Source organism: Heteronotia binoei, chromosome 1 (assembly GCF_032191835.1).
Source record: "Heteronotia binoei isolate CCM8104 ecotype False Entrance Well chromosome 1, APGP_CSIRO_Hbin_v1, whole genome shotgun sequence".
In the NCBI taxonomy this organism is placed as follows: domain Eukaryota; kingdom Metazoa; phylum Chordata; class Lepidosauria; order Squamata; family Gekkonidae; genus Heteronotia; species Heteronotia binoei.
Genome location: NC_083223.1, coordinates 150198955 through 150209601, shown reverse-complemented (window position 1 = coordinate 150209601; position 10647 = coordinate 150198955).

The following is a 10647-nucleotide window of genomic DNA, read 5'->3' as shown; positions in this document are numbered from 1 at the left end:
ATATTCTACAATATTTACAACAGTTCTAATATAGTCTCTTATTTGCCTTTTAGGGAGAAAACCTGCTTGATCTTCCTTTATAAAATTTATTAATAATAATAATATAATAATAAATTTTATTTGTACCCCGCCCTCCCCCGCCGAAGCAGGCTCAGGGCGGCTAACAATACGGTGACCAATGGTGCACCAACAATAAAACAGTTACACTAGAAACATTAAATTAACATTAAACTAACCTTAAAAGCCTGAATTAAAACAATTAACTAAAACATTTTATGACGCTATCCTTGACACTCTTCTAGTTGATGCTGATGGCGGATTTTCAGTTATTCATAAGCTAATTTAAAAAGGGTGGTCTTGCAGGCCCTGCGGAACTGATCAAGGTTCCGCAGGGCCCGCACCTCCTCTGGGAGTTGGTTCCAGAGATGTGGGGCTGCGGCCGAAAAGGCCCGAGAGCGAGTATTCTGTAGTTTAATTTGTCTTGGCCCAGGGGTAGTCAGTCTGTTCTTTCCTACTGACCTCAGTGCTCTCTGGGGTTCATACGGGGAGAGACGGTCCCTCAGGTAGGCTGGTCCTCGGCCATATAGGGCTTTAAAGGTGATAACCAGCACTTTGTACTGGACCCGGTATACAATCGGTAACCAGTGCAGTTCGCGTAGCCCCGGCCGTACATGTTCCCATCTTGGGAGACCAAGTAACAGCCTGGCCGCCGCGTTCTGCACTAGCTGTAACTTCCGGGTCCGGCACAGAGGCAGCCCCATGTAGAGGGCGTTACAGTAGTCCAATCGTGAGGTGACCGTCGCATGGATCACCGTTGCTAGGTCCCGACGCTCCAGGAAAGGGGCCAACTGCTTTGCCCGCCTCAGATGGAAGAAAGCTGACTTGGCAGTGGCTGTTATCTGGGCCTCCATTGATAATGAAGGCTCCAGTAAAACACCCAGACTCTTCACCTGCTGCGCCGCCTTTAGCTGCACACCATCGAAGGTCGGGAGGGATATTTCCCTCCCTGGAGCGCCGCGACCCACACAGAGAACCTCTGTCTTTGCCGGATTCAGCTTCAGCCCACTCAAATATTGTCTAAGCTGTTCTGCCAAGATTCTTGTGTATATCTTATAATCATTATTTAATAATGAAATTGGTCTATAATTCTTTACATTCGTGACATCTCTTTCTTCCTTTGGAATCAACGAAATTACAGCTTCTTTCCATTTATTTGGTATTTTCCCATTTAATCTTATCGCATTAATCAATTATTGAAGTTTCGGTACTAATTCTTCTTTAAGCTTTTAAAAAAAAATTGCCGTATATCCATCTTATCGCATTAATCAATTATTGAAGTTTCGGTACTAATTCTTCTTTAAGCTTTTAAAAAAAAATTGCCGTATATCCATCTGGTCCAGGTGCCTTTCCAATTTTCATTACATTAATCGCTACTTCAATTTCTATTTTTTCAATTGGATCATTCAAAATTTTTAACATATATTCAGTTAAGGGTGTTATTTTGATCTTTTGCAAATACGCTTCGATCCTTTCTTTCTTTACTTTAACACCCTTAAATAAGTTTGCATAATACTTTAAAAATTCTCTCTTTATTCCTTCTTGATCTACTACTATCTACTATCTCTTTTCCATCAGCCACAATTTTATTAATAATTTTACTTTCTCTCTTTTTCTTCAATTGCCAGGCCAAGTACTTTCCAGGTTTGTTTGCTCCCTCAAAAGATTTCTGTTGTAATTTTTTTCAAATTCCATTCATTTCCTTATTTAACAAATGTCTCATTTGTGTTTGTAATATTGTAATCTCCCTTATAATTTTCTTTTTTCCCTGCCTTTTTTCTTAATTCACCTTTTTTTTCTTAATTTCATTTTGAATGTCCAACATCTGTTTATCTTTTGCTCTCTTATCTTTATTATTCAATATTCCTCTTATTACTGCCTTGTAGACATCCCATACCGTCTGAAATTCTATATCTTCTCTATCATTGACTTGGAAGTAAGCTTTAGTTTCCTTTTCTAAAGATATCACTATTTCTTTATTTTGTAGTAAATCTTCATTTAATCTCCATCTTCTCGACTTTTTAGACAATTTTGTAATCCACATTATTGGGTTATGGTCAGCTCCTATTTTGGATAAAATTTCTATCTTCTTTGTTATAAGTCCCAAATCTTTAGTACCCCACAACATGTCAATTCTAGAAAAAGAATTATGTCTGGCTGAAAAAAAAGGTATATTCCTGTACTTCAGGATTGAACTTCCTCCATATATCCTCCAAATTCTCTTGTTTAACCAGCTCAAAAAAAGACTTTGGCAATTTCCCTACTTTATCAATCTTTTCTTCCCAGATCTATCTATTGTGTTCTGAATTGTTCCATTAAAGTCCCCCATCAACAAAATTTGACCATAGGTCACTTCATCAAGATGTTGCGTAATATTTTTAAAGAAAATATCCTTTGCACCATTTGGAGCATAAAGTCCCAACAATAAAGTTTTTTTAGCATTCAATGTAATTTCCACCGCTATATATCTTCCATCGTTATCTTTAAAAACCAATTTCGGATCTAATTCTTCTTTAATATAAAAAATTACTCCTCTCTTCTTCTGTTCAGCCAATGTATAAAATTCTAGTCCCAGTTGCTTATTCCATAAAAATTTCTAATCCTTTTGTCTAATGTGCACTTGTAAACAAACTATGTTACAATTTTGGTTTTTTTTATCCAATGAAATGTTGCCCTTCTTTTTTGTGGTGAATTTAGTCCATTTACATTCCAAGATATCAATTTCTAATCCATCATGGTGCAAATTCTTTATTTTCTCCATAGAATCTACGCAATTCCTGTGTGTTTGTAATTGTAATCCTTTTCCCTTGAAGTTCAAACTCAAACCTTCAGGTATTATCCATCTGTATCTCATTCCATTGTCGCGTAATTTTTCTGTTAGTTTTTTATATATATTCCTGTCAGTTAACACTTGTCTTGACAACTCTTTCATAATTCTTATTCTACTACCTCCCACTGTCTATGTCTTTTCAAAATTTTTATTTATGATTTTTCCCACCATTTCTTTTGTCATAAATCTTATGACCACATCTCTTGGCAGATTGTTCTTTTTTGCATAGAGTGAATTCACTCTATATAGTCATACATATTTCTATTCCCTTCAGGATCTTCCTCCAAAAATTCTGCAATTATTTTTATTATGTATTCTTTCAAATCAGATTCTTCATCTTCTGGTACACCTCTCAGATGAATCTGTGTCTCCATCAACTTGCAGTCATGTATTATCACCTTTTCTTGTAATTTTAACAAGGTGAAATCATGTGTTTTCATTCTCTCTTCCACCTCTTGTACTTTTTTTGTTATTACTACAGTCTCATTTCTGAGATTCTCTATTTCTTTTTTAAGTCCTCACTATCCTTTCTTATGTCTTTTTTAGAGGCAGTTATCATTTCTTTCACCCCTTTCATTATCCTGGCTTCCATTGCAACTAATTGGGCTTGCAATTTCTCCATTGAAGCAGACCTAGCACGAGTTTGCTTTGGGACTGACATGTAAAAAAAGATCGAAAATTTTTATCTCACCAAATTAAATTTGCACCATCAGGTTTAAAAGAGTGAAGCTTACCCTTTCCAATGAACCCAATTTCACCATCCTCTGAGCCTCCCAGGCTCAGATATTAATGTTTAAAGTTTTTATTTTTCCCAAAATGGCGGTCGCGACTTTTGCTTCAGTTTAAAAATTTTTCTTCTTTTCACTTTAACCAATTCAAATCTTCTTCACCACTATCCAATAGTCCTTATTTTATAATTGCCAACTCAGTTGACTCCACCAATTTTTATTGTCCCAGTCACTTTAAAAACGTTGTTAAAACTTTGTCCTCCCAGCAATGGCTGCCGATGTTTCTCTCTGATATTATAATCCTAGAGTAGGTTGTTTACTTCTCTGACTTCCTTCTTCTTTCTCTGGTACTTCCTGCTTTTCCTGCTATCAAGTCTCGTTCTGCTGGTAGAGAAATCTCATGATTGTGAGTGCTGCAGATCTATGACGATGGGGCTACCTCCTCAACCACAGATAGACAAAACAATAAATTCCGTTCTCCTTTTAGCACTGTCTTTTAAATTTACAAAGTTCAAATTTAGCCCCTTGCAGGCTTCCATTATTTCCAACTCCCACCTTTTAATTTTGTTTTGTGTAGCTTTAGTTAGTCCCGGAGTGAAAAGATAGCAATCAGTACCTTTTTTTGTAGTTTATCCAGATCAACACCAGTCTTTTGTAAATTAGATGTTTAAAGTTGTAAAAGAAGATTCGGATCCTGTCGAGCTTATGTCAAATAAATGACTCTGGAAACTTCTGCAGATGATGAATATGCAACTTCTCTCCGGAGATCCCTCAAAGCCTCAAAGGAGTCCCCCCCCAGGACTCCCTTTCAGCCAAGGTAAGTCTCCTCAAAGTATCTGTGCATATCTTGGACAATTCTCTAGCTGAGAAAAGTAGGCAGTAGGCATTAATTTGCCTTTTACTACCCCGAACAGAAGTGCCAGCCTGCCCCCGTTAAGGAAAGCAGCTCAGCTCGCCATTTTCTGATCCCAGAAGTCGATTTAAGAGACTGAGTTTTGATATGACACCGCTTAATGAAATGTCACATGGAAAAGATATTTGCTCAAATCTTATTTCTCTGAAAGAAGACCTTATCTCATTTATCTCCTTAAAGACCAAATGAATTGTTTTATGCTGACAGCTAATGATCTGAGGGAAGAAGATCTGACAGCTAATGAAACTGTAAACCTACAGGGGTCCAGTACTAAAGAGAGTGTATTGATGGCAGTGAAAGTGGAAGGGGAAAGTGCTACTTTGCGAAATAAACAAAGGAAAAGTAAGATGGTCTCTTGTGATGCACTTTCAAAACTAGACTGGAAATCAAGATGCAGTGAAATCAAGCTGAGAGAGAAAAATGGCGATGAATTCTTCCCTCTGTGGTTGAGGGGGCAGGCCATGTTGAGAAGAGGAAAGCTGCACTCCAAACAACAAATCAGGATTTGGAAAGCCTTTCAAGAAAAGGATTTTGGATTTTTTTTTCTGCTTTGGTGAATGGCTGAACAAGGAACTCTGACTAAGAAGTGAAATGTGATATCAAAAGATACTGTGATTAAATGGGCTGCCTCGGATGCAATATGGGTGCAGAAATCAAAGGAACTTAAAAGTTTTTAATCTTTGGGAAGAAGGACTCTGGAATCTGGGTTTTTTTTCCCTTGTGAATAAATAAACATGTAACCATTCATAATGAACAGATGTTAAACTTTAAAAGAATAAGGGAGATCTTGAAGAAGTAATGTTAATGAGTGTAGTTAACATATTTCTCTATATAGTAGATGTATTGACAGTTTGCCTACTTAGTGAGATTGTTTATAATGATGTAAGAATAGGATCAAAGGTTGAAAAGGCAGATAGCATAATTGCTGTGGAATTTGGTAGACTTGGTAATTTGGCAGACTTGCTTTTAATATGTTATCAGGAGAAATGGTTTAGACGGAGATAGACAGATTATTTAGTTGTATTTTATGTAATTTGCTAAGGACAAAGAAATGATTTTATGTGCTTCTTTTAATAAGGATTTTGCTAAATCAACAACCTAATTTGTGCTTATAATAGGCTTAAGTTAAATTAGATAACATTGGCGTTGAGACAGTTTTGAAAGAAAAAAAATCTTTTTTCTTAATTGGTTATATTTAATTTGTGTTTAAGAAGAAGTGTTTTAGATTTACATTGCTTTACTAGTTTATTAAAGGAAAGTATCCCTTTTTTATTCTGGTAAAGGAAGAACGGAAGGTAATATTTAAGGAGATTTTTATACTTGTAGGTAGAATGATTTGAGCATTTTATTGGGAGGTGGAATTATAATTGATATATTTATACTGGTTTCTGTTTCTGTTTTCCCCATTCTGTCAAGGCTCTTTCCCCCTCTTTTTTATGTATCTTTTGCAATGCTTTTTTTGTAGTTTAAATCAATAAAACTTTTTTAAAAGCAAGAGTACAAAAATTTGGGCTTGCAAACTGTTTATTTTGGCTGCTTTGTTAGTGTATGTTCACTTTCATTTAGTGGAAGGGGGACCCTTTGAAGGCAAAAAAAGAGGAGAAAATGAAGACTGTATTCAGGGGAACTGCACTGCTGTATTTATTTATTTGGAATGAGAAAGTATTCAGGCTCCACCTTCAAAGTCCCCAGATATTTCCTTAGACATACCTGGCAACCCTACTTTAGCAACTGGCAAGGGAATGGGGGGACTTACTTTTAGCAGGGGAGACCTACTCTAGCATTTCAGCCATGCTGCAAGTGATGTGGAGACACTCTGCTATTAGTGCCATAGGGTATTGCTGCATTGTCAGTCATGTGTATGCCAGAAGTGACATTACCATGTTGCTGACAATGCTAGCCTAGAGCTCTTTTTGCTGCTGACAGCATGGGTGAAATGCAATGTTAGGCCTTCCCCATTTAAAGTAAGCCCCTCTGTCAGCCACCTGAGTGGTGGCTGAGGTTCTTACCCAGTAGTGGGAGATCCCATGCCCCCAACAGGGATCTGAAGACTCTATGTCCAGACTATAGAGATCAAAGACTACAGAATTCCCCTGAAGAAAAAGGCAGCTTTGGAGGATGGACCCTATGGCATCACATCCCTGCTGAGCTTCCTCCCTTCTCAAAACGTTTAGTTCCCTAGGCTCTCCAAAAATTTCCAGAATTGGAGTTAGCAACCCTGCATGGAAGACCAAACCATGGATTACATAAGCAAGCTTTCTTATCACTTCCTCACCTTTTATTCTGATTCTGTCCTCAGTTTTTTCCTTTCATGAAAAACTATAGTTTCCTGACCTGAACATTATGGTTTGATTGGTGGTTTCCAATGCCACCTCAGAAAACAAATTTGAGCCATAGTTTACCAGTTCAGTGCTATAAAGGAGCAATTGTGGGAGGGAATGAAAGCATGCAAGGAGAGGAGGAAAGAAGAATCAGGAAAAAAAGAGTGCGTGAGCCCAACCCGCACATGCATAAGATCAAGCCATAGTTAAGAATTATGTGTGACCAGCCCCTGAATGTATAGTCCAGATCTAAAATGTGTTCCTGGGCAGGATGTATTGGATAGAGTGCTATAATCCTCCCTTCAAAGTACAGAAATATATAATAATTCACATCTATGGTAGAATTGCTGCTATGACTACAAAAAAGTGGAGCATTTTCTTTCATCATCATTTAGGGTTGCCAGCCTCCAGGTGGGCAAAAAACAAGAAACAATGATGTACAGCAGGGGTGGCCAGCACTAGCTCTCCAGGTGTTTTTTTGCCTACAACTCCCATCAGCCCCAGCCAGCATGGCCAATGACTGGGGCTGATGGGAGTTGTAGGCAAAAAAACATCTGGAGAGCTACCGTTGGCCACCCTGGTGTACAGGTTGAGCAACCACAAAATTTAAACACCATATACTTCAGTTATATTAACATGTTAAATATATTTGTTTCTCTCTCAGTACATGTTTAGACAATCATACATAATCATATTCAAGACGTTACAATCCCAGAAATCATGGTATGCAGTTTGAACGCGTCTTCAATACCGACAGTCCATAAGCAACTCTAGTCAATTTCAGTGGTGATTTCTCAGCGTTATTTTGTAGACTGGTGATGACACACCTCCCGGGTTTTATCGTAGCATGTTTAAAGAGGGTCTCTCCCTTCTTCAAATCATCTGCATTGAATTTGGAACCACTGCTCAAAGATTTCTGATGCACAAGTCTAAGAGTAATGCTGGTAGTTTAGGTCTAGAGTTGCTTATAGACTTCTGGTATTGAAGACGCGTTCAAACTGTGTACCAAGATTTCTGGGATTGTAACATCTTGAATGTGATTATGTATGATTGTCTAAGCATGTACTGAAAGAGAGAGAAATATATTTAACACACTAATATAACTGAAGTATATGGTGTTTAAATTCTGTGGTTGCTAAGCCTCCAGGTGGGGCCTAGAGATCTCCCATTTTTACAACCATTTTTACAACCAGCTGGCAGAGATTAGCTCCCCTGGAGAAAATGGCTGCTTTGAAGGGTGGACTCTATGGCATTCTACCATGCTGAGGCCCCTCCTTAAACCTCACTCTCTCCTAGATCCACCCCCAATGTCTCCAGGTATTTTCCAACACAGACCTGGTAACACTGTAAGATGTTGCAAAAAGACATGGCAGTTCATGAATTTGTTCCATAAACTTAGGATCAGGTTGCTTGGTTTATGAGTTCCTCATAAGCTGCTGCAACCATTCCTTTGTGTACTAAAATATGGAGTTCTTACATCATTTCCTCAAAGTCCTGTCCTGATTAAATTCAGACCCCTGTGGGATCACTCTGGCTTTTATTTATTTATTTAGAAAAAAATATATGCTATCAACCTGCCCAGGACATCTTATGAAATAATTAAAACATGAAAATTAAATTTAAATCAGCATTAAAAACTCAGCCCAGCTTAAGAAACAGACTATAAAACAGACCACTGATAGCTTAAATAATTTCCTGACTAAACGTATTAAAAGCAGGGGGGTTTTTTGAGCAGGAATGTACAGGAAAGCAGTTCTGGCTGGCTTGGTGTCAGAGGGTGCAGTCTAATATGCAAGTGAGTTCCTGTTGGGCTTTTCCTACAAAAAAAGCCCTGATAAAAAATAAAGATTTTGTAGCCAAAACCTCTTCAGGACACTAAGTAACTGAAGATTGCAACAAGCCCTGGAAAAAATTGATTTTCCTAGTCCTGCCCAAATAGCAGCCACTTTCCCTCCCCTTGGCAGCCATTTCTTTTCCTGAACCACTGTTCTTTTATTTATTTGTTTGTTTTATTGGATTTATATCCCACTCTCCCCTTTTTTGTTGGAAAAAAGTAATGTCTGGTAAACAAAGAAAAGAATAAGACTATGAAGTAGGGTTGCCAAATCTAACTCAGAAAATACCTGGGGACTTTGGGGGTGGGAGACTTTTGAAGTGGAGCCAGAAGACTTTCCCATTCCCTAAAATAAATAAGTAAAAAATATAGCAGGGCAGTTCCCCTGAATACAGTCTTCATTTTGTCATACCCCAGCAGCTGACTGCTCTTCCACTTCCTCTCTCTCTCTCTCACACACACACACTCAAAGAGAGAGAGAGAGAGAGAGAGATGCATACAGCAGCCAAAATAAACCCAGTTTGGAAGCACATACTTTGTGGTCTCACTGGGGCAATTTACTCAGCATGGGTAGCTCTATGCTCAACCCAGCAGCTCTATACTCAACCCAGTTCATCAGACTAACACAGGGGAACCAGAGGTCACTATTTTAATCTGCAAATGGCTTCTTAGGTGACTGTAAAACAAACAGAGGTTCTGGGCTCCTTCCCTTCCCTTTCAACTAGAGCGTTGTTCTGCAGGCCTGCCCTGCCCCCATTCAGCCTGGCTCAAAGATTTAAAGGCATACACACCTTTCTAGAATTAAGCTGTCCCCAGCGTCTTCTTAAGCCTTCCAAGGTTTGAAGGCACATGGAGGCTGTTGGGGTGGGGCTTCCCCCTGCCAGCTGGCTAACTAGGGGTGGGAAAGAGCCTGCCAAACCAGGAGATCCCCCAGTGGGACCTGGGGATTGACAAGCCTACCCTGAAGCAGGCAGCAAAAAGACAGAAAGGATACTTTCTCTTCTGCCCTTGTGTTTCCAGATTGCTACTCTTACAGCAGGGGTGGCCAACGGTAGCTCTCTAGATTTTTTTTGCTTACAACTCCCATCAGCCCCAGCCAGCATGGTCAATGGCACATGATACAGCTGATGGGAGTTGTAGGCAAAAAACATCTGGAGAGCTACCATTGGCCCCTCCTGTCTTAGAGCAATTTCCTTCTCAGAAGTTCCTCTCTTCCTCTCTCTCTTTCCTTCAACTAGAGATGTGGTTGAACTGTATCTCTGTATCTCCTCTTTATTATCAAGTGTGTTTGTTCCTAAATAAGCCTTTATCTACATTTAATCAGGTTGTGCACAGTTTCTGTGTTAATTACTCTGCCAACAATTTTTATAATTGGCAATGGAATATTTTTGTATCATTATAACATCATAACGTTTGTATCAGGTTCTCTGAATTACCAGCTTTTTCAACAGTTTAAAGAGGCTTTCTTAGGCAGTGAGTCCCAGGGCTGGCTGCTGAAAAAAGCCCCTTTAAACAGCTGTGATGCATGGAGCGAATTACTCCACCAGGAGCAGTTTACTCTGCCTCTCAGGTGTTTCAAGGGGCTTTCTTGAGTAGTCAGCCCTGGGGGCTAGCTGCCTAAGAAAGCTTGTTTAAACAGCTGTGCAGCATGGAGCAGTTTGCCCTGTGCCTCTCAGCTGCTTAAAGGGGATTTCTTGGTGTTTTAAGGTTTTTTTGTCTAATTTACTATATCTCTGAAGTTACTTTTTCCATAGTTTGTTTGATGAAGGGACTGTGTGTTTGTATACTTAACTTTCATCCTGATGTATAAAGTTAGTTTTGGGGAATATTGCATTCCCCTTGGTTTTTGTGCCCTAGGGGCATTGCACTTACATATGCACAACAGTGACACCATTTTAAAAAAGCAAAATAGACATGGGCAAAGTTAACATGTAGTCAGGACCAGCTCAAGGGGTGTTAGAACC